This window comes from Equus quagga, chromosome 8 (genome assembly GCF_021613505.1).
Source record: "Equus quagga isolate Etosha38 chromosome 8, UCLA_HA_Equagga_1.0, whole genome shotgun sequence".
Taxonomy (NCBI): Eukaryota; Metazoa; Chordata; class Mammalia; order Perissodactyla; family Equidae; genus Equus; species Equus quagga.
The window spans coordinates 121,236,547-121,259,673 of record NC_060274.1 but is presented as its reverse complement, the minus strand read 5'-3'; the positions used below and the strand labels follow the sequence as shown (position 1 = coordinate 121,259,673).

Below are 23,127 nucleotides of genomic sequence, written 5' to 3'. Positions count from 1 at the left end.
AATCTTCCTCAAAAAAAAAAAAGTGAAAGAAATGTTCTGAATAATCAAATAAGAAGGCTAATGTGACACAAAATCTGTGCAAATATAAAGACAGGTCAGTGGCCTTAGCTATGCCATTGCCACCACATTCAGGAAAAGTGAGTTTATGGGGTTATAAGGTGGGGTGTACTAAACTAAAACAGCACTGGAGAACTGTATTAGAGGAGGCCTAAATTAGAGATTTTTGCTAAATAAACAACTTCTCAATTGCTTGGCAGACACCATCTTAATCAAGTAATGAGCATGAACATCATTAGTAATAGGATAAGTTGAAATCACCTGGTATCCAATAGAATGAAGACCTTGGCATGACTTCTGTGATACTCTCCCAAAATGTATAACCTGAAATTAATCATGAGAAAATATAGAAGAAAATCAAAATTGAGGATATATAAAATAACTTGCTGTATCAAGGTCATAATGTGAAGGAAAGACTGAAGAAGACTAAAGAGATGACAATTAAATGCAACACGTATGACTCTAGACTAGCTCTTACTGCTATTAATGCCATTATTGGGATAATTAGCAAAATTAAAAAGGGTCTGAGGATTAGATGGTAGTGATGTTAATTTTTCTGATTGGGATGGTCATATGGTGCTCATATAGGAGAATCTCCTTAATATTCAGGTGTGATGGGGCATTATATTAGCACCTTGCTCTTAAATGGTTTAGGGAAAATATTTTCTCTGTGCACTTTAAGCTCTTGTAGAGCTTCCCACAATTTGGACTGGTTGATTGCATCCTTATGGTGCCATTTTACATATTTGTTTGTCCTCCATATTTCTAATAAAATGGTAGTTGGATTTCTCCACACTTTAAAGTATCTAATATGAAAAGAACCTGCCATCTTCTAGGCACAGGAGTAAACTGGTGGAGTCATTTTTGCCTGAGCATGTATGAATTTAACCATGCACAAGGTGGCCCTTAGTGGTTAAGTGTGCATGTTCCGATTCAGCAGCCTGGAGTTCGCCGGTTTGGATCCTGGGTGTGGATGTCGCACCACTTGGCAAGCCATGCTGTGGTAGGCGTCCCACATATAAGGCAGAGGAAGATGCACATGGATGTTAGCTCAGGGCCAGTCTTCCTCAGCAAAAAGAGGAGGATTGAAGCAGTTAGCTCAGCACTAATCTTCCTCAAAAAATAAAGGTGGGCCTTAATGATCTTGTCATCTTAGCTGAGTTCTTCACATGGATAGTAACATGGCAGTTGAATTTTAAATTAAATTTGTAAACCTAATTGTAGCTAAAATTTCTTAAGAGATACTGCTCTAAAATTCAATTTTTAATAAAAATTCTAATTGAAATGTTATATATATATAGAATAACATTTAAGTAGAGATGTGGAGTATAAATTTATTTTAAATGAAGCAAGTATTCCTAAGAAAAATATTTCACAAACTTTCATATTTTCTTGTAAGGCAACAACCAAGTGCTTGATAGGACCTAACAGATTTGCACAAAGAGATAAAGATGCATTTTGTCATCAAGATGCATGACAAAGCATTACCAGTCACACATTCCAGGTAATTCCATTTAAAGGAGTACGTGCTGCCAAATCCCTCAGATGAGATGATGGAATCTCCAAAGGTCAGGGAGGTTGTGTGAGCAACAGTGAATTGGGCAGAACTCGGATTCAAATGTTCAACATCTATGGATCAAAATCATCCAACTGACTATTAAGACATTTATTTAACTTCAACCCTAAAGTGAAATCCCCACGGAAGAGTGAAGTTTGTGATCTCATGTCCATCCCATCTTCATGAATAACCAAAGCTGAGGTGTCCTTTCTCCCTGCATCCTCCCCCTGGCCAAGGAGGAGTCTGCTGTCTCTGTTCTCGCTGCCTTTAGAGGAGAAGAGCCACCCACTATCACTTCAACCTGTTGGCTTGTGCAGCATCTCCCGAGACTGGAGCTTTGGTCCAAGATGCAGTCCCAACAGCCCTAGGCTGAGTCTTCGAATTCTCCCTGGCTTTGGCTTCCTCCTCTTCCACTTCAATTACACATCAGCAAAAAGAACCCCAGACAGATCTCAGGCTGGTTATGCAGGCAGAGTTAGTCAGCCATGCCTGACTTTAAATGCCTCTTATCGGTGACTGGTTGCACTGGGCCATATTTTCAGGGCCTCTATTATTACCACACAAAAAAGTTTTTGTAATCTCATTACATAATTAGAATTTTTTGCCCATTCCCTGATAGTCAGAAATCTGGCATGCATTTTCCCAGCTCTCTCTTCCAAAATCTTTAAGACTAGTGCCCAATAATGCACTGATCCATCGCTTTCACAGCTTTCAGTTCAGGAATTACCTTTAGATTCTGCTAACTGCCCATAATATTCTTTTGTCTCTCAGACTCTCTCTCTCTCTCTCTTTTTTTTTTTTTTTGCTGAGGAAGATTAACCCTGAGCTAACATCCATGCCAATCCTTCTCCACTTTATGTGTGGGATGCCTCCACAGCACAGCTGACAAGCAGTGTAAGTCTGCACCCAGGATCCAAACCCAAGAACCCGGGCTGCCAAAGCAGAATGCACCAAACTCAACCACTATGCCATGGGGCCGGCCCCCTGTCTCTTAGACGCTTAATGATTCACTCCATAGTTTAAACTCCCCCTTACTTCTGCACTGCCTTTTCTGCACCCTATAAACACCCTTGACCTTCTGGACTTGGTAGCATCCCACATGGATGGACGGCTTGCCCTGCTGTTCATCACAGCCCAAGAACCCATGATTCTGACAATGAAACCAGCAAATCCCATTCTCTTTGGGTTTGTTGGCCAGCACAATCACATTACCCATTGATCTAACTTCTTCCTCCAAAAATAGTCTGCTTGTGTTTCCCCCAAAATATGTTAATTGATGTGGACTTGTCTCACCAGCACCCATCGCCGACCCTGCGATGAACAACCAATCCCTGGCATCTGTCACAACACAGAGAAAAATCCCAACTCTCTGATTGAAGCATCAGCTATAAATTACAGACTTAGTCTGTAGAATGGAAATCACAGCAGCTTCTTTACCCAAGAGCACATTTTTTAAGTACCACTATCACTTTCTTAGGATCTACTTTGGCTCCTTGAAACTATCTTTTTAATGGTTTAACAGCCATGGTGGAGCAATGCCCTTGGCTCACTTCTATGATCCGACAGTATTCAAACATTGTGAGGCAACACATGACAACAACAGAAACAGCCTTCGGGTTAGCCAGTCCAACACATGCCCATAATCCCAAAGAAAGACTAGTCATTTCCTATTGCAGGAGGATGTGAGAGATTCCAGTCCATGCAGAGATGTTGGAGCAACTTCATTTTTGTATTCAACCTGTTCCCACACTCCACCACGAGCACAGGGCCTTAGTCCCAAATTCTCAAGGTTTATCTCAAGCATGCCCCTGCTATCAGTAGCAAACGCTCCTCCTGGGGCTTCTCCCTCTTTTGTACCCCTGCCCCTGGTCCTGTTATCTCCAATTGCCCACCACAAAGTCCTTTGTGTCCAGCCTTCAGCTCTAGTTTTCAGCCATTTTTCTTGCTCCATTCAGCTTCCCTGCATACTAAGAGGGTGAGATGGGGGAAAGGGGAGTCCTTTGGACAATGAGATGGAGAAGGGTAAGGAGAAGGACTCTTGCTGAAACCAGCCTCTGGAAGGATTCTCTAAAAGATATATGGACTTATGAACTGCAAATAACTAATTTTAAGCTTGTAAATCTTCCTAAACTCCCCATATCCTGGCTTATATTTCAAAATATGCCTTTCTCTCATTGTAGGCTCTGTGTGTGTTGGGCTCCTGGAAGCAAAGGCCTAATATAATGTTTAGAAAAGAAGAAGGTATTCAGTGTACCAGAAGTCCAGATGGAGACACTCATACTGAGTTGTTTGGAGTATAAATGTATAAAACATTTCTATAGGATAATTTGACACTATGTATGAAAAACCCTCTGAACCTTAAAGCTTTTGGCTCATTAATTCTAATTCAAGGAATCCAGCCTATAACCAAAAATGCAAATCAAGATGTAAGTAAAACAGATATTTTTGATAAGACTATTGTGAGTAGCAAACTTTTGGAATAATCTAATTTCCAAAATAGAAAAAAATAATTAGTAAATGAATTGAACTATTATATAGCCATTAAAAACCATGTTCATGTTTAGGGCCAACCCCAGTGGCCTAGTGGTTAAGTTTGGCACACTCTGCTTCAGTGGCCTGAATTCAGTTCCTGAGTGTGGAACCACCTCACTCTTCTGTCAGTGGCCATGCTGTGGCGGCAGCTCACATACAAAAAGAGGAAGATTGGCAGCAGATGTTAGCTCAGGGCAAATCTTCCTCAGCAAAAAGCAAAACAAAACAAAAGAATGTTTAAAAGTTTAAAGGCATGGTAAAATGTTCAAGATATAAATCATGGAGAAAAGAATACAACATGGAACTGTACACAATACACAAAATAATCTCAACTTTATAAATATCTGAACATACAGAAATATATAGATATATAGATAGAGATACATGAACATTGATTGGAATGTTAACTATGGTTATCTCTAATGGAATTATGTATAGGTGATTTAAATTTTTTTCTACGATTTTTGGTACTTTCCCAATTTTCTATAATGGAGATGTAGTACTTTTATAATCATAAAAATATGATATTTTAATATAAATAAGCCAAAATATTAACAAAATTTTATTCATGTCCAGACACTAATAAAACTAACATAGCTCTGGTACTAAAAGTGGCAAAATTAATATAGGAAAAGAAATTTCCAGATCAATGTGTCCCTCAATTGGTATTCTGCTGAACTCTGTCCCACACATTTTAATAGGTATCCCAGAAAAAAAGTTTCATTTTTAAGCAAATATGAACAATGGTGCACTAAATAAAGTTAATGAGTATAATTTACTGCAGACCTTCTCAGGGCCTTTAATATACCGATACAGCTTTGAATCTGCAAAAAGGGAGGTAAAACAAGGAATTTCCCAAAGTTATTTGAGCATGGTTCACTTACTAATACGTTCCTGATCACCGTTTCACAGAATGAAAACGTGGGGAATGCTGTATAGACAAAGCTCATTTAAAAAGAAAAATAGATCAAAACTCCTAAATAAAGCATAAGTAGAGTAATTTTAACAGCTTAATGAAAACAGAATCTACCATAATCAAGTGCATACATTCCACCAATGTAAGAAGTTAAAATTTGGAAATCTACTGGATCAATAAACAAAGAAGAAATTCAATAAGATGCTTTGCCCATTGCAGATTTTATATCTTTAAAGAGATATTTCCTTAATATGATAAATGTTCTCTCTCTCCATTTGAAATCAATAGCTAACATCACACTTAATAATTTCTTTTTCAAAAAAATCAGTGACATTCCTTCAGACCAGTTGGAAGATGTAATAAAACACACACAGACACACATGATATTTTATGTGAAAAAAGAGCAGGTGTAAATAGCATTTATACCACGCAGTGTCAAGTCAAAACGTCACATAATCACAGTGGTTACATACCCGGCTTTGGTTTGACCTCTTCAGCCCCACTGCACCTGCCATTGGTCAGTCACGTTGGTAGTTCGCACCACTTCTTAAGAATGCTCTTTTATTAATCTGTATGGGTATCTAACTCAGTGAGGATGGTAATTTTTCTAACCATAAGCAAATAAAACATGGGGGGTTGGGGTTTTTTTGTTTTGTTTTTGGCAACAGGAGAGGTTGAGAGCAGGCCCCGGTGCCTCCTAGGTAGAATGGGATCACTAAGAGCATGAATTGCCATCACCGGACCTACCCAGGGCTTCCAGGTCCCACGTAGAAGCCCTAGAGTGTGATGGGCTGGGGGCAGAACTTGCAGTTAGCTCAAGGTTTGTGAGCCAGTTGAGAAAAGAGGCTACCCTTATACCCAGCGGTCTGTTGAGAGTCTCTTGCCTTTCAGAACACATGAGCGTAGGTCGGCTTCCAGCGTCTCTGGGGCTTGCCTGCCCAGCATCCAGGCCCTTGAAATAAGGAGATGAGGACAGAGCAGCTGGCTGGCTCAGGAGGGGTGGGTGGATTGGGAGGCCTCCCTTGCCCCTGACTCTGTTTTGCCAGACCCCTAGCGTCTTCATGATAGTGATGGCCAGCCTAAATCTGACTTGCCCAGGAGTTACATGCCTAAAATCCAGGCCCTGGATCTGAGGGAACTGGAGCCTAGCAGGAAGCTAGCTAGAGGAAATTGGGTAAATTTGGGGGTCCCATGTACCCGGGCTCTCTGTCATTAGTGCCTGTCACCCAGGTCCTCACCAGTAACTTTTGTAAGTCAAAGAGTTTCCAACAGTAACCCCCCAAGAGTGTCCAGGCCAGAGCCAGAGTTGTTGAGACTTTTTTTGGATCCTGCTTTAAAATAGATTATTTTTCTTCCCTTAGAAGGATGTTAGGGCATTGTTTTTTTTCTCCAAACCATCCTATTTTAATTTCCTAGATGGGATTTAAATAGACAGAGACAGACAGCAGGAAATAGACTGCAGATTTAGAGTTCAGAGGCTATATATGAGTGATCAGGGAAAAAAAAGGCCTGTAAAATTTTTTAAGTTAATGTGAAAACTAAACATTTGTGAATTCTGTAAAAGAAAACAAGTGAAATCCTTCCAAGAATCTGTTGGTTAGCATGAATGCTTATTTCTGCAAGAATTCAGCATCAGGAATTCCAAAAAAGGATGAAAGAAGGAGGCCAGATCACAAAATTCCCCTCCATCAGTATCTAATGAAATTAATGTAAAGAAAGTTGTAAGAGCAAAAAGAAATATTTATTAAATCAAGATGTCAATTGTGCTTCAGTTTAAAAAAAAAAAAAAGTGCTGTCCTGTGAGAAGAGGATAAAGATCAACCCAGCTAAGTGGAGAAAACCTTGTGTAGAGTACTTAGCAATGTATCAGATGTTCTTGTGCAGAAACATTTACCTGAGTGAGTCTTTAGCTTCTTTGTTGAATTCAAGTTAACTTAAAATTAATACTGTTGTGGACTGAAGGTTTGTGTCCCCCAGAATTCATACGTTGAAATCATACCCTACAATGGGATAGTTTTAGGAGGCGGAGCCTTAGGAAGTTCATTAGGTCATGAGGGTGGTGCCCTCATGAATGGGATTTGTGCCCTTGTAAGCAGATGATTTCAAGAAATCAGAGTTCTTTCTCTCTGCCACTTGAGGACACAGAGAGAAGATGTCATCTATGAACCAGCAAGAGAGTTCTCACCAGACACCAAATCTGCTAGAACTCTATCTTGGACTTCTGAGCCTCCAGAACTGTGAGGAATAAATTTGTTGCTTAAGCCACTCTGCCTATAGTGGTTTTGTTATATCAGCCCAAACTGACCAAGACAAATACTCTTTAAATTAAAAAAAGTATGTTCAGTATGATCCTCTTTCTTTTTTCCTTTCTTTCCATCTCTTCATGAACTAAATTGCTTTCTTGGGGCTGGTTACGTGGCTGAGTGGTTCAGTTCATGCGCTCTGCTTTGGAGGCCCAGGGTTTCATCAGTTCGGATCCTGGGTACAGACATGGCACCACTCATCAGGCCATGCTGGGGTGGCGTCCCACATATCACAACCAGAGGCACTCACAACTAGAATATACAACTATGTAGTGGGGGGCTGTGGGGAAAAAAAGAAGAAGAAGAAAAAAAAAGAAGATTGACAGCAGTTGTTAGCTCAGGTGCCAATCTTTAAAAAATAAATAGATAAATAAATTGTTTTCATAAAAATAAGGAAGTCATCATCTTAAAAACAGAAGATAACACAACTTTTCTTTTTTTTGTTTTTCGAGATTGGCACCTGAGCTAACACCTATTGCCAACTTTCTCTTACTTTTCTTCTTCTTCTCCCCAGACCCCGCCAGTACATAGTTGTATATTCTAGTTGTAGGTTCTTCTGGCTGTGCTATGTGGGACGCCGCCTCAGCATGGCCTGACGAGTGGCGCCATGTCCGCACCCAGGATCCAGAACGGGAAAACCCTGGGCCGCAGAAGTGGAGTGCACGAACTTAACCACTCGGCCACAGGACCGGCCCTGAAACTTTCTTTTTTTAAAAATAACAAATTCTCCAGCTTAATCAGTCTTCCTTCAGTGTTCTTCCATCCTCCCACTGCTTCTGTTTTGACTATATTTATTTCTCAATAAAGTTCCTACTTCAGACTCTGAGCAAATTTTATTTCCAAACACAAAATGTTCCAAGCATAAGCTTTAAAATTTTTCTTCTTCCTGTTTGTGTTTGTCATAATCCCATTTAACAAATTTATTTCAGTCCCTATAAAAGTGCACAGGGAGAGACACGTGAGGAGGTGAGGAAGAAATGGGGTAGGAGAAGCAGCCATAAAGGCCCTCCCACAGCAGATTTATTTTCCTGGAGGTGTTTATCACAAACTGTGAGGAAGAATTACTTACATTCAGTGTACTCACTCCCTCCCCCACACTGGAAGTTCCTTTGTTATACAACATAGAGCTTTAAAGGAGTGGCCAGGAAAAAAAAGCCTGAGGAAACACACAGGAGTGAGTCTTGTCCCACTTCACCCTCTACTTCTGTAAATAAAGAAGAGCCCCCAGTGAGGGCTTGTATTCAGGGGTTACAGTAGTGAACAGAAGCAAAGCCACGTGCAGGCGGGAGCAGCTGAGAGGGGCACATTATGCCAGGGTAGGGTGGGGGCCTGTATTAGTCGGGTTCTCCAGAGAAACAGAACCAAAAGGCGATTAGACAGATAGATAGATAGATAGATAGATAGATAGATAGATAGACGGATAGATAGAGATAGATTTATTGTAAGGAATTGGCTTGAACAATTACGGAGACCACAAGTCTCAGTATCTGCAGGGTGAGCCAGCAAGCCGAGACCCAGGTGAGCTGATGGCGTTATTCCAGTCTGAAGGCCAATAGGCTCAAAACCCAGGAGGAGCTGAACTTTCAGTTCGAGTCCGAAGGCAGGAAAAAAGGCAGTGGCCCATTCTGAAGGCAGGGAGAATTCTCTGTTACTCAGGGGAGGGTCAGCATTTTGTTCACAGGCACAGCCACGGCTCCCTTCTCCCTCGCCTCCTTTACTCTAAATCTGCAAGCTGCGCGTCCTCTCCTCGCTTCCCTGCCCAAGTCTAAGCTCCCTCAGAACCAGCCTGCCAGGCCCGGCCTGAGATTGGAGGGCAGACAGCGGGGTCACTTCCCAATGGTCTCTAGACATGAGCAAGCCCAGCTACCCAGGCACAGATTTCTGACTACAAGGTCCTCTGAGGCTGAGAAGCAAAGCCAGTATTTAGGCATGTCTGTGCAGCTGAGTGGGGCCTCTGCCGGACTTGGGGCGTCAATGGGTGTTTAGGGATTGTAGACAGTGTTTCTAAAAGACCCAGCTTCTTTGGCCTTGAGTTTTCTCTCTTTCTCATTCTCTCTGCCAAGACAGCTGCATTTCTCTCTTGCCATATCCCTCCTCCTCTCAGAAACTGACAGTCAACAGGACACAGGCCTGCCGCCCCCGCTCTCCCCAGACACACCCGCAGAGCCCACCATTTTTAGTCGGTGTTGTTTTTGCTGTGCAATTGGTCAGAGTTTCAGAGGTGAAACATCTCATCCAATCGCCTCCTTTATCAAAAAAGAAATACTGACATGCAGGCAGCAGAAAGGGTTAGTGCGGCAGAGATGGAGCATGACCTTGACATTCGGATTTGCGGGGGTGTGTAGGGGGTGTGTGTGTGTGTGTTTAGGGGGCTGGGAGGAAACAGGGCCAGTACAGTCTGTGACCCTCCTCCCCCCTGCAAGCACACGAAGACTACACAGACCTCTGCCAGCAAATTCCTTGCCAGCGGGGGCCAGGCTGTTCTGCTCTGCTTCTCTCCTCCCCCTGCTGCCTCCCCTCACCTCAACCCCCTCCTCCTCCTCCTCTGACGTCACCGACATGCTCTTTGCAGACTGGCTCTGGGCCTGGGTGAGGGCCTGGAGAGGAAAGGAGAGAGAGGGGAGCCCAGCAGGTTGGGAACCCAGTACTGACAGCTGCTTGGAGTTTAGACTGTCCTTTCCCACACATTGTCACATGTGTCTCAACGAGTCTGAAAAACAGCAGACTTTTAAGTGGTAGTCAGAGGACAACGCAAGTATTCTGTGTATAAGGTGTTTTACCCATTACATTTGTACCTGTAAAGAACTAAATTATCAGGAGAGGAAGATAGTGCAGGAGAGAAAAGATGAACAGAAAGACCTAAGGGAAATGAGCATAGAAAGAGGAGTAGGATTTAGAATGGAGGGAGGCCTGTTGGATCCAGGGAAGAAAGGTAATGAACAGGTCAAACTCGTCCAGAAATAAGTGAAAGAGGAGAAGCAGAGAAGGAGGTGTGACGACAAAAGTAGAGGTCCAAGTGATGAGATGGCTGGCTTTGAAGATGGAGCAAGAGGCCCCAAGCCAAAGAACTTGGGCAGTCTTTACAAGCTGGGAACGGCAAAGAAATGCATTCTTCCCTCCAGCCTGCAGAAGGAACCCAGCCCTGCCTACACTTTGATGTTATCCAGTGAGGCACACATTGGACTTCTGACTTACAGAACTGTTTAGATAATAAGAGTGTTGTTTCAAGCCACTAAGTCTGTGGTAATTTCTTACCACAGCCATAGCTGGTAAATAGAGGGTGTGGCAGTGGCTTCAGGGTCCTGGCATTTAAGAGCCGCAACTTTCTGTCGCTCCCTCATGCCCAATATCTGTCACCTATTTATTGGTTAGTAAACTTTTTAACACCTTCTTGTTTTATTTAATTTCTAAAACTACACAGGTGATATTTTAAAACAATTCAGTGGTTATGAAGATAAGTATCAATAGCCAACTTCTTCACTCAGCCCTGCACCTTACATGAGCAATGCAAGATTGTTTTCTTCTTCAAAGAGTGTCATCACATGCTCCGTTTTAATGCAACTTTATTCTTTTAATTAAAAACAAATCTAAGACCCCTAGATTTACTCGTCCTTGGAAATAATTGCGCATTATCTTACATAAAAATATATAATTATTTGTCAACCTCTCACTTCATAAATAGTCTCAGAAATTTATTTTTCAATAAATTGCCCTGCTGCCCTCCCTAAGCAGGCGCCAGGGTCTCCATCCCGGATGAGGGGCGGCATCATCGCGCTGAAACCGACGCAAAGCTGGGCCTCTGAGGGCCGGGGGTGGCTGGCCAAGCTCCGCCCCCACCGCCGCGACCACCAATCAGCTCCCGGGACGGCCCTCCCCTCAGCTCCCTTCTGGCCCCTTGTCAGCCTGCAACTTTCCACGTCCCCCGCCTCATCCGCAGCCCAGTCCCTTCTCGCCTGGGCAGCTCTTTCCCCTTGGAAACTGCCGCCGCCCGCTCCTAGCCAGTCCTCTCTGCCCCGAACCTGCGCTGCAGGAAACAGCGGGCAAACGGTGAGTGGCGGTCAGCGATGGATTCTGCACCAGGAGAGGCCTGGCGGTGACACAGGCCACAGACCGGTGCGCGATGGGTCCGCGCTGTCGGTGCATTTGGATAGGGTGGAGAGGGGTGGGGACGGGCGTCGGTCCTCTGCGTGTCCCTGAGGGGAGGGTGGCAGACGTGCTGCGCGGAGGATTGCTTGCTGTTTATTTCCCGCATCCTTCTCTGGTGTCTCCCTGCAGCTCGGTCTCTTTTTCCTATTTGCCGCATCGTCTTTCACCCTTGCTCGTCAGGAGGCGATGACCCCATTTTCTTGTGCTCTGCAGGGAGCCATTGAGATTTGAGCTAAAGGGAACCGCGGAGGCGACGACGTCTCACCTCCTGGGGGCTTGCTCTTTTTTTCTTTGGGGGTAGCTTGCCTCTGCAGAGCCCGCTAGCTGAAAGGCCTCACCTCACCCAGTGCCCTCCGCGTCCACGGGTTCAGAGGGCGGTGGGGGAGGGAGGTGCGAGGTGCGGGGTGCGGGTGGGGTGGTGATGAGAGGGGGTGCCTGGATCGGGCGGAACGTGTAGTTTGGGACGCATTTGGTCTGAAGCAGTAAGTGCTGGATGATACAGTTCCCAGGTAAACAGCCCCGAGCTGGCCACTGAGCGGGCTCAACCTGCAAATGGAGGGAAAAGGCCTTAAGTATAGCAGAAAAAGATTTAGGAATAGGATAATAATGGAAACTTCTTGGAAGAAGTGCAGGGCTACGTAGACATAAAAGACAAAATGTATCTGTCTAGCTGACCATCCATTCATCCATCCATCCTGTCATAGTCCAAACTGTCAATTGACTTCAATACTTTCCTTTCTTTTTTTTGGCTTTGATTTTTAAAAAATTATTAATAAAAGGTATGTAAAACATCTGAGAACGGTCTAAAGAATAATGAATTGAATGCCTGACCATCTCTTACGTCAACAAATAGGACGTGGCAGTACCTTAGAAGGTGCCTGTGTGTCCCAGCTCAGGCCCATCCTTCCCGGAGAGGTGACAGTTCTCCTAATTTTTCTGTTAATCGTTTCCTTGTTTTCTTTATAGTTTTATCATTTGTGTGTGTGTTCCAAACACATATATATGTGTCTTGGCTTCCACTATTGTTTTGCTTTCCTATTAATGGCGTTCTGTTGCACATATTCTTAAGTTTTTGAGATTCACCCTTGTTGATGCTTCCTTCATTTTCATTGTTTGTGGTTGAATATACTATCATTTATCCATTCTGATGATGGACATTTTAGTTGTTGGTGGTTTGGGAGATGTATGAGTTATCTGTGGAGGTGTAACAAATTACTCCAATATTTAGCAGCTGAAAACAAAACAAAAGGAAACCCTAATCCAGAAAGAGCTTAGCTGAGAGTCTCTGACTTGGTATCTCTCACAGGCTGTAAGCAAGGTGCTGGCTGGGGCTATTGTCATTTCAAGGCTGGGGGTGGAGGGAACCCCTTCCAAGCTTACTCACATGACAGTTGGCAGGCCTCACTGGCTTTGGTTGGGTACATCAGTTCTTTGTCACATGGGCCTCTGTACAGGAGCTAGCCACAGCATGGCAGCTTGCTTCTCCCAGAGTTAAGGCTCCCAGAGAGAAAGATGAAAGCCAGATTCTTTTTGTAACCTAATCCCATTATTTTTGCCATCTTTTATTCATTAGAAGTGAGTTCCAGCCCACACTCAAGGGAGCGGATTACACAAGATCTTGAATATCTGGAGTTAGGGATAATTAGGGGCCATTTTAAAGGTTGCCTACTCCAGGGGATGTTAGCAAGTGATGTCCTCTGACATTCCTGTACATGCCTTCTGGTTCACTTGCACAGGTTCACTCTGGTTCCCTAGAGTATACACCCAGGTGTAGAATTACTGGGTTGTAAGATCTGTGTATGTTCAACTTTATTAGGTTATTTCCCAGCTGTTCCCAAAGTGTTGAGCCAGTTTGCACTCCTTCCATCAACAGATGAGAATTCCTGTTGCTTCACAGACTTGTCATAACTTAGTATTATCAAATTTTATTTTTAGCCAGTCTGGCGGCATGAAATGACGTTCCATTGTGATTTTAATTAGCATTTCTCTGGTAACTAATGAAGTTGACCATCTTTTCATATACTGATGAGCTGTTGTGCTTTCTCTCTGTGAAATTCTGGTTCTATCTTTTACTTATTTTCATATTGGGTTCTCTTTTTCTTATTGACTCATGGGAATGCTTTCTTTATATAATCTGGATGCTAATCAATCCTTTGTTAGCTGCATATGCCACAAATATCAGTTTTAAGTTTGGCGCTTAGCTTTTCTTTCTCTGTATATCTGTCTGTCTCTCTCAGTGAATTAACTTTTGGATTTTAATTTCAAGTTAATCAATATTTTCTTTTATAATGTTTCTTGCCTTGAAAAATTGTTTCCTCAAGATAATAAGTTAATTATACTAAGTTTTCCTCTGAAAGCTTTTATAGTTTTGCATTTGGCGATTCATCTTAATCCACCTGGAAATTGATTTTTATGTTGTTTGTTCCATATGAATAATCTGTTGTCCCAGCGCCGGTCATCTGCATGAATCAAGTTTTCCATATTTGCATGAATTTGTTTTAAGCTCCCTCCTCTCTTTCATTATCCATTTGTCTAACTCTGCACCAATACTAAATTGTTTTTAACTACTATAGTTTTATAGTAACTCTTGAAATCCGTCAAAAAAGATCCCCCCACCTCTTTATTCTTCTTCCTCAAGAGTATTTTAGCAGTTTTTCCTCCTTTGACTTCCCATATAAATATTTGAATAAACTTTTCAAGTTCTCCAAAACAAGAAACAAACAAACAAACTTGCTAGAAATGTGATGGATATTGCATTAATTCTATATATCAATTTGGGGTGAAATGTCTTCTTTAAGATGTTGAATATTTCTACCTAGGAACTTGGTATATAATGCTATTTATTTAGCTAACCTTTAACGTTTTAAATGTTTTGTAATACTTTTCATTGTTTTCCTTTTGCTCATTTTTGTTAAATTTATTTCTAAGTACATTGTATTTTTACTATTATTGTAAATGTTTTTCTTTTATAAAAATTATATTTTGTAGCTTATTGTTGCTGGTGTATAGAAATCCAGTGCATCACACTTGATAAACTCCATTAATAATTCTAAATTTACTTTATAGGGTGTTTCAGATTTGCTACACAGGCAGTCGTAACTTTCCAGTCCTTAGATTTTTAATTTCTTTTTCCTGTCATACTGCATTGGCCAGGACCTCCGGTATAATATTGAATAAAAATAGGGAGGGGGATCTTGTTTTATCCTTAATATAATAAAGAGAAAGGTTTCACTATATTAACTTTAAATATTGCATTCACAGTGGTTATTTTATAAATGTCTTGTCCCATGAAGAAAGTTTGATTCTTCTTTTGGTAAACACTTTTATTATGAGTAGATGTCTTATTGAATGCTGCTTCTGTAGTTATTGACTTTCTCATATAATTTTTTCCTGTAAATATGTTAAAATGGTGTAGTATAGTATTCAATTTTTAATATTAAATCAACTTTACATTCCTGGAATAAACCCTCTTTGGTAAATATGCAATAACCTCTATGTATAGATATAGACATGAAGATAAGCACTAGATATTTGCATCTATATATGTTGAGATTGGCCTGTAATTATCCTTTTTGGTACTAACATTATCTGTTGTTGATAAAATCTCATGAGGTAACATGAGTAGTATTCTCACTATTGCTATTCTCTGGAAGAATGTGTGCAAGATTGGAATTATCTGGTCCTTGAATATTTCCTCAAATCACAGCAAAACCCTCAGGGTTTGGAGTTTACTTTGTCAGAAGATATTAAACTTGTTGGTCCACTTACTTTAAGGATTATAGGACTATTTAGGTTTTCTTATGGAATCAGGTTTCATTAGTTGTATTTTCCAAGATATTTAACCATTTCATATATATATATTTTCATATATATATATTCAAACATTGTAGAATAAAATTGTTCATAATATCCTCTCTTTATCTGTTTAAATATTTTAATCATCTATTATTATGACTCCCTTTTCTTTACTAATATATGTATCTATCTTTTTTTGCTTTGATTAAGTTTGCCAGAACTTGGACTACTTTGTTAGCTCTTTCACATACACACACACAAACTGTCTCTTCTTTTCATTACTTGTTATTTATTTTATTACTTCTTCCTGCCTTCTTTGAATTTTTCTGCTATTTATTTTCTAAACTCTTTTTTCTTTTGAGGAAAATTAGCCCTGAGGTGACATCTACTGCCAATCCTCCTCTTTTTGCCAAGGAAGACTGGCCCTGAGCTAATATACATGCCCATCTTCCTCTACTTTATATATGGGATGCCTACCACAGCATGGCTTGCCAAGCAGTGTGCAGGTCCGCACCCAGGAGTGGAACTGGTGAACCCTGGGGCCCTTGGGGCAGAACATGCGAACTTAACTGCTGTGCCACTGGCCTGGCCCCTATTTTCTAAACTCTTGAGTTACATACTTAGCTCATTAATTTTCAGCTTTTCTTCTTATGTAAGCTCTTAAGGTTATAAATTTGTGTCACTGCTTTTTAGCAGTATCTCCCAAGTTTTGATATGAATATTTTGTATCATATAGCTTTAAGTATGTGTAATTTCCATTGTGGTTTCTTGGTTGAGTCATGAATTTTTTAGAAGTGTGTATTTTAATTTCTAGTCACTCACATGAAGATTGTTTTATTATCTTGTGGTAAATGTTGCCTAACTAATTTGTAATGTCATCAAAGAAAGTATGATACCAATTCCTTTGGATTTATTGAAGTTAACTTGGTAACCTAGCACATGATCATTTTTATTTGTGAGGTTGAAATTAATGTGGTCCTCTAATTATATAATGTCCTATGTATATACCTTTAAAACAAGTATGTTAATTATGCAATCCAAATCTGCCATATCTTCATCCATTTTTTATCTGCTTGAATTATCAATAACAAAAATACGTATGTTAAAGTCTCTCATTATGATGGTGGACTTTGAAATTTCTCATTGTAGATCTGCTTTTTTTAACTTTATATATTTTGATGCTATGTTATTAGTGAACTGGAGCAAGTTGAAAATTTTATCATAATGTAGGGATACAATATTATGACTACCTATCCACGCTTTTTCAAATTCCTAATTTGTTCAAATATCATATCAAAGTTTCCTTGATTAATGTTTACCTCTTTTATCTTTCTTTCATCCTTTGACTTTAAATCTTTCTGAATCTATCTTTTAAGTATATATGTTGTAAACTTATCTGTATTGTTAAGAATCTTTGATTTTTAAAATTATCGTCTGATAATTTATAACTTTTCATTTAATAATTTAGTCCAATTTAATTTATTGTGATTAGTAGTACAGTTAGATTTATTTCTACTGTCTTATTTGCTTTGTATTTCTTCTGTTTTATCTGTCTCTTTCATTCTTCTGCCCTCTTTCTTTTTCTTTCTTTCTTTGTTTCCCCATTGTATTCCTCTTCTTATTTGGATGTTACATGTTCTAATGTTTTAGGTTGACTATTTTTAAGAATACTCTAGTTGTATAACACTTAACGTAACATTTATTGAGGTATAATTGACAAATAAAACTTGAATATATAAGGTGTATGATGTGTTTAGATATATATATATGCATTGTGAAATGCTTACCATAATCAAGCTAATTAACATATCCGCACATAGTTTACCTCCTCTCCTCCTCCCACTGAACAATTGGGATCTACTCTCTTAGCAAACTTCAAGTATATAATACAGTATTGTTAACTTTAATCCCTATGCTATACATGAGATCCAGAACTTACCCATCCTACATTATCTGAAACTTTGCAACCTTTGACCAATATTTGCTCATTTCCCCCGCTCGGCAGCCTCTAGTAACCACCATGCTACTCTCTGCTTCTATGAGTTTGACTTCTCTAGATTCTATGTATAAGTTAGATCATACAGTATTTGTCTTTGTCTGTCTGAATTATTTTGAAATTTAGCATAATGCCCTCAAGGTTCATCCATGTTGTCATAAATGGCAGGATTTCCTTCTTTTTTTATGGCTGAATAAATTCTATTGTATATATATATACACACCACAATTTCTTTATGCATTCATTTGATAGACATTTAGGTTATTTCCCTATCTTGGCTACTGTGAATAATGCTACAATGAAAATGGGAGCACAGATATTATATCCAGAAACTGATTTCATTTCCACTCAGTGTGTACCTAGAAGTAGGATTGCTTGATCATATGGTAGTTCTATTTTTAATTTTTTGAGGAACCTCTATAGTGTTTTCTGTAATGACTGTACCAATTTACATTCACGCCAACAGTACAGGGGTTCCCATTTCTCCATAGCCTCACCAACACTTGTTATCTTTTGTCTTTTTGATACTAGGCCTTCTAACAGGTGTGAGGTGATAGCTCACTGTGGTTTTGATTTTCATTTCCCTGATGATTAGTGAATTTTATTATCTTTTCATATACCTATTGGCCCTTTATATGTCTTCTTTTGAGAAATGTCTATTCCGGTCCTTTGCTCACCTTTTAATTGGATTATTTGTTTTCTTGCTATTGAGTTTGCGTTCCTTATATATTTTGGATATTAACCCCTCATTGGATATATAGTTTGCAGATAGGTTCTCCCATTCCATAGACTGTTTCCTTTTTCTGTGCAGATGCTTTTTAGTTTGATATAGCCCCACTTGATTATTTTTGCTTTTGTTGCCCATGCTTTTGGGGTCATATCCAAAAAATTATTGCCCAGACCAATATCAAGAAGCTTTTTTCCAGGCTGGCCCGGTGGCACAGCGGTTAAGTTTGCACATCCCACTTCGGTGGCTGGGGTTTGCCAGTTCAGATCCTGGGTGCAGACGTGGCACCGCTTGGCAGGCCATGTTGTGGCAGGCATCCCACATATAAAGTAGAGGAAGATGGGCATGGATCTTAGCTCAGGGCCAGTCTTCCTCAACAAAAAGAGGAGGATTGGCAGCAGATGTTAGCTCAGGGCTAATCTTCCTCAAAAAAAAAAAAAAGAAGAAAAGCTTTTTTCCTATTTTTTTTCTAGTAGCTTATCAGTTTCAGGTCTTACGTTGAAGTGTGTAATGCATTTTTAGTTGATTTTTCTATATGGTGTGAGATAAGGGTCCAATTTCATTTTTCTACCTATGGATATCTAGCTATTCCAGCACTATTTATTGAAGAGACTATCCTTTCACCATTGTATGCTCTTTACAGCTTTGTCAAAGATGAGTTGAACATAAATGTGTGGGTTCATTTCTGGGCTCCGTATTTTGTTCCATTGGTGTATGTGTCTGTTTTTAGGCAAGTACCATACTATTTTGATTGATTACTATAGCTTTGTAGTATAGTTTGAAATCAAGCACTGTGATGCCTAAATTTTATTCTTCTTGCTGAAGATTGCTTTGGCTATTTGAGGTCTTTTCTGGGTTATATGGATTTAGGATTTTTTTCTATTTCTGTGGAAAATGCCATTGGAATTTTAATAAGGATTGCATTGACTCTTGTAGATAGCTTTGGGTAATGTGGGCATTTTAACATTATTAATTCTTCCAGTCCATGAATACAGGATGTCTTTCCATTTATTTGTGTCTTCAATTTCTTTCTTTTTTTTTTTTTTTGAGGAAGATTAGCCCTGAGCTAACATCTGCCACCAGTCCTCCTCTTTGCTGAGGAAGACTGGCTTTGAGCTAACATCTGTGCCCATCTTCCTTAACTTCTATATGTGGGACGCCTGCCACAGCGTGGCTTGACAAGCAGTGCATAGGTCTGCACCTGGGATCTGAACCAGTGAACCCCAGGCCACTGATACCGAATGTGTGAACTTAACCACTGCACTGCTTCAATTTCTTTCATCAGCGTTTTACAGTTTTCAGTGTACAGATCTTTCATTTCCTTGATTAAATTGGTTCTTAAGTATTTTATTGTTTTTGATGCTATTGTAAATGGGTTTGTTTTCTTAATTTCTTTTCAGAGACTTTGTTATTAGTATATAGAAGCACAACTGATTTTTGTATGTTGATTTTGTGTCCTGCAGCCATGCTGAATTTGTTTATTAGTTCTAACCATTTTTTGGTAGAATCTTTAGGGCTTTTTATATATAAGATCATGTCATCTGCAAACAGAAACAATTTAGCTTCTTTCTTACTATTTTGGTTGCTTTTTATTTCTTTTTCTTGCCTAATTGCTCTGGCTAGAATTTCTAGTACCATGTTGAAAAAAAGTGGTGAGAGTGGGACCCCTTGTCTTGTCCCTGATCTTAGAAGAAAAGTTTTCAGCTTTTCACCTTTCATTATGATGTTAACTATGGGCTTCCTATATATGGCCTTTATCATGTTGAGCTATTTTCATCATATATCCAATTTGTTGAGAGTTTTTGTCATGAAAGGACTTTGTATTTTGTCAAATGTTTTTCTTGCATCTATTGAGATGATCATATGATTTTTATCCTTCATTTTGTAAATATGGTGTAGCACAATTATTGATTTGGAGATACTGAGCCATACTTGCATCCCTGGAATAAATCCCACTTGATCATGGTGTATGATCCTTTTAATGCATAGTTGAATTCAGTTTGGTGATATTTTTTTGAGGATTTTCGCATTTATGTTCATCTAGGGTATTGGCCTATAATTTTCTTTTCTTGTAGTGTCTTTGTCTGACTTTGGTATCAGAGTAAGAGTAAGGCTCAAACAGTGCAATAACTTTAAAATAGTTTATCTTCATTAATCCTTGAGTTGTAGCTATGCTATTGTTATTGTATATTTTATTTGTTATGCTTTTATGTCCCACAAGACATTTTTTAAAAAATTTAAGTAGTCAATATTAAGTTATATTTGCCCATGTATTTATTCGTTTCAGTATTCTCTATTCCTTCTACAGTTCTGTGCTTTTTTTCTGGATAATTTTCCTTAATCCTGAAGAATGCCTTTTCATAGTTCCTATAGTGTATTGGCAACAGATTCTCTCAGGTTTTGTTTATCTAAAATGGTCTTTATTTTGCCTTCATTTTTGAAGGATATTTTTTGCTGTGCATAGACTTTTAGTTGGCAGATTTTATCTTCTACTTTTTTTTTTTTAGCCATTCCATTGTGTTCTGGTTTCCATCATCTCTTTTGAAAAGCCAGCTGTATTATTGCTCCTCTGAAAGGAAAGTATCCTTTATCTCTGGCTGATTTACAGATTTTCTCTCTGAATTTGGTTTTTAGCAGTTTGACTACGATGTACCTGATTATAGTTTTCTTTGTATTTATTCTGCTTGGGGAATGTAGGGTTTTTCCAACCTGAGTTTTGGTGTTTTTCATCTCTTTCTGGGAACTTTCAGTCAGTAATTATTAACATATTGCTTCTGTTTCATTCTTTCTTTTCTCTTCTTCTGGGACTCTGATTACACATATCATAACTTTTTACCATGTCTCATAATTCTATTATACTCTTTCTATATCTTTTCATCTCTTCGTGTGTCATCTTCTTTTCCCTCTGTGTTATTTTTGGAAACTTTCTACTGACCTTTGTTACATTTCACAAATTTTCTGGGCATTTGAGTCTAGTATGTTTTTAAAGCCAAGTGTTGAATTCCTGATTTTAGTGATTATATTTTTATTTCTAAAATTTATGTTTCACTCTTTTATGAGTTCTAGTCCTATACTGAAATTCTCTAGCCTTGTTTCTGTTACTTTTGAACATATTAATTACAGTTGTTTAAAGTCAATCCTTGTCTAAGAACTCAAACGTCTGAATCACCTGTGAGTCTGTGTCTATTATTCATTGTTTCTCTTGAGTTCTTGGCAGTTTATCCTGATTTTTAGCCTCCTTCTAAATGTTTGATTGGATGCAAGACATCGTGAATGAAAAATTATAAAAGTTCTGGTTGTTATTGTTTTTTAAAGAGGATTTTCTGGGAGTGGGGTACAGATAAATTATCAGCAGGTTACTTTCATATTATCAAAAGTTAGATTTAAGGTTTCTTAGAAGTGGTCCATTTCAGGTTTTTTCTGTCTCCAGGAGCATAGTCCCTATTCCTAAAATGTCACTCTTATTTATATGCCATGAATTTTGTCATGTCTCAACTGAAAGCAGAGTGTGTTGATAAGAATCATCTACTTTGGTGGGGCTTGACCTCCACTGCTTTATTCCCAGAACAATACAGCTACTGAAATGGTTGTTCAGTTGGTTTACCATGTTACCCACTATTTTTCTGCAAGTTTTTTGGGGGTCTGTCCCTGTGCATGGGTAGCACAGAAGTCACCCAGTGACTTAAGGGGAATTTTTACTTAGATTTTAGATTCACTTGTCTGAGATTTCTTCCTGTCTGAAATTTTGCCCTTTGAATTCCAGTTGATTTGGTAATCTGGAACCAGTAAGACTGACACTTTCTGCTTGGCCTAAGTTACCCTGGATTGTGAACTGGAAAATGCCCCAAAGGAAGAAGTCATAGTGAATGTGGAGCCCATGTCCTGTGTTTTCCTTCCCTTGGGATTGTAGCTTCTCAATCCAGCTTGTGTTGTTTGCTCTTCTAAGTCTTCCATTGTTTTCTGTATTTTGTCAAACTTTTGTTGCTGTTCTCAGTGGGAGGGTTGTTTCAAACAAGGTATTCTCTTAATGCTGGAGTTGTAAGTCTCTTGCCATTTTGTCTTACATCTCAGATTATTTATCTAAGATTATTTTATTTCTTCTTGAGATACATCCTTTAGAATTTCCTTTAAAGCAGATCTTTCAATAATAAATTCTTAGTTATTTGTTGATCTGAAAGTAACCTCTCTAAGACTCCTATAGTAAAAGGTAGTGCCAGGGTGGCACTAGGGATGACAAAGTGGAGAGGACAGCATTTGAGTGGCTTCCAGTTTTAGACTATGATGGGTGGTGCTGTTTTGAATGTTCTAGTACATGTCTTTTGGTGATATGTATATGCATTTCTATTGGGTATATACCTAAGAGTGGTATTACTGTACAGTCCTGGTTTTTTATGTCAAAATGATTTTTGTAACATTTTTAGAATAGAAAATGTCTAAAGAAAAAACTCACTGGTCAACCCTCCCCACTTCCTGAGGTAGCCAAATATGTCCTTATTTTTCCTATCCTTAGATAAACATAAACATACAAAAGTAGGATCATCAGTTTTTCACTGAAAATATACATTGAGAGCATTCCTCCACATATGACTTGAGCTCATGCTTTTTAAGAATTGCATAGTATTTTGCAGTATAGATTTTTAATAAATTGTTCATTCATTCCTATGTTCTGAATGTTTACAGAACTTAATATCTCAAAAATTGTTTCAGTGCTTTCGGGATTTCATGGCAGTCTCCATTACTTGGGGCAGCAACTGGAAAGAAAAAGAGAAACTCTAGGGGAAGTAGAAATGAGAAAGGATAGAGGATTTAAAGCTGAACTAGTAATGTAGAGTCTGAAACAGAGAGAGAAGATAGAACCAACTGAAATTTGAGGAGATAAAGGAAGAAAACAAAAGGCTTAAGGGAGAAAGTTAAAAGAAAGGAGCATGAAGACAAGGAGAACACTTACAGTGCAGGAAATTGGTAATTTGATCAGTTTTCTCCGTCAATCTGTTTGTTTTGTTGAGGGTGATCCTAGGATTGCCTTCCATACCCCACATTCATCTTTCGTGTCCATCCACGCATCAAGTGGACATTACAGGGGCACCTTTTTATGGC

The 23,127-nt window shown here is 39.3% G+C and overlaps 1 protein-coding gene across 2 annotated transcripts in view; it reads left to right on the top strand.

Moving 5' to 3' along the window:
- The first annotated feature begins 11,282 nt into the window (after positions 1 to 11,282).
- Positions 11,283 to 23,127, top strand: part of TCAF1 (TRPM8 channel associated factor 1) — a 47,677-nt gene continuing 35,832 nt past the window's right edge. The window contains exon 1 of one of the 2 annotated variants that reach the window (XM_046668821.1): positions 11,283 to 11,413. The gene's annotated coding sequence lies outside the window, so the exon portion shown is untranslated. Of the gene's footprint in view, positions 11,480 to 23,127 lie in introns of both variants that reach the window. The other variant, XM_046668823.1, reaches the window with a different exon arrangement.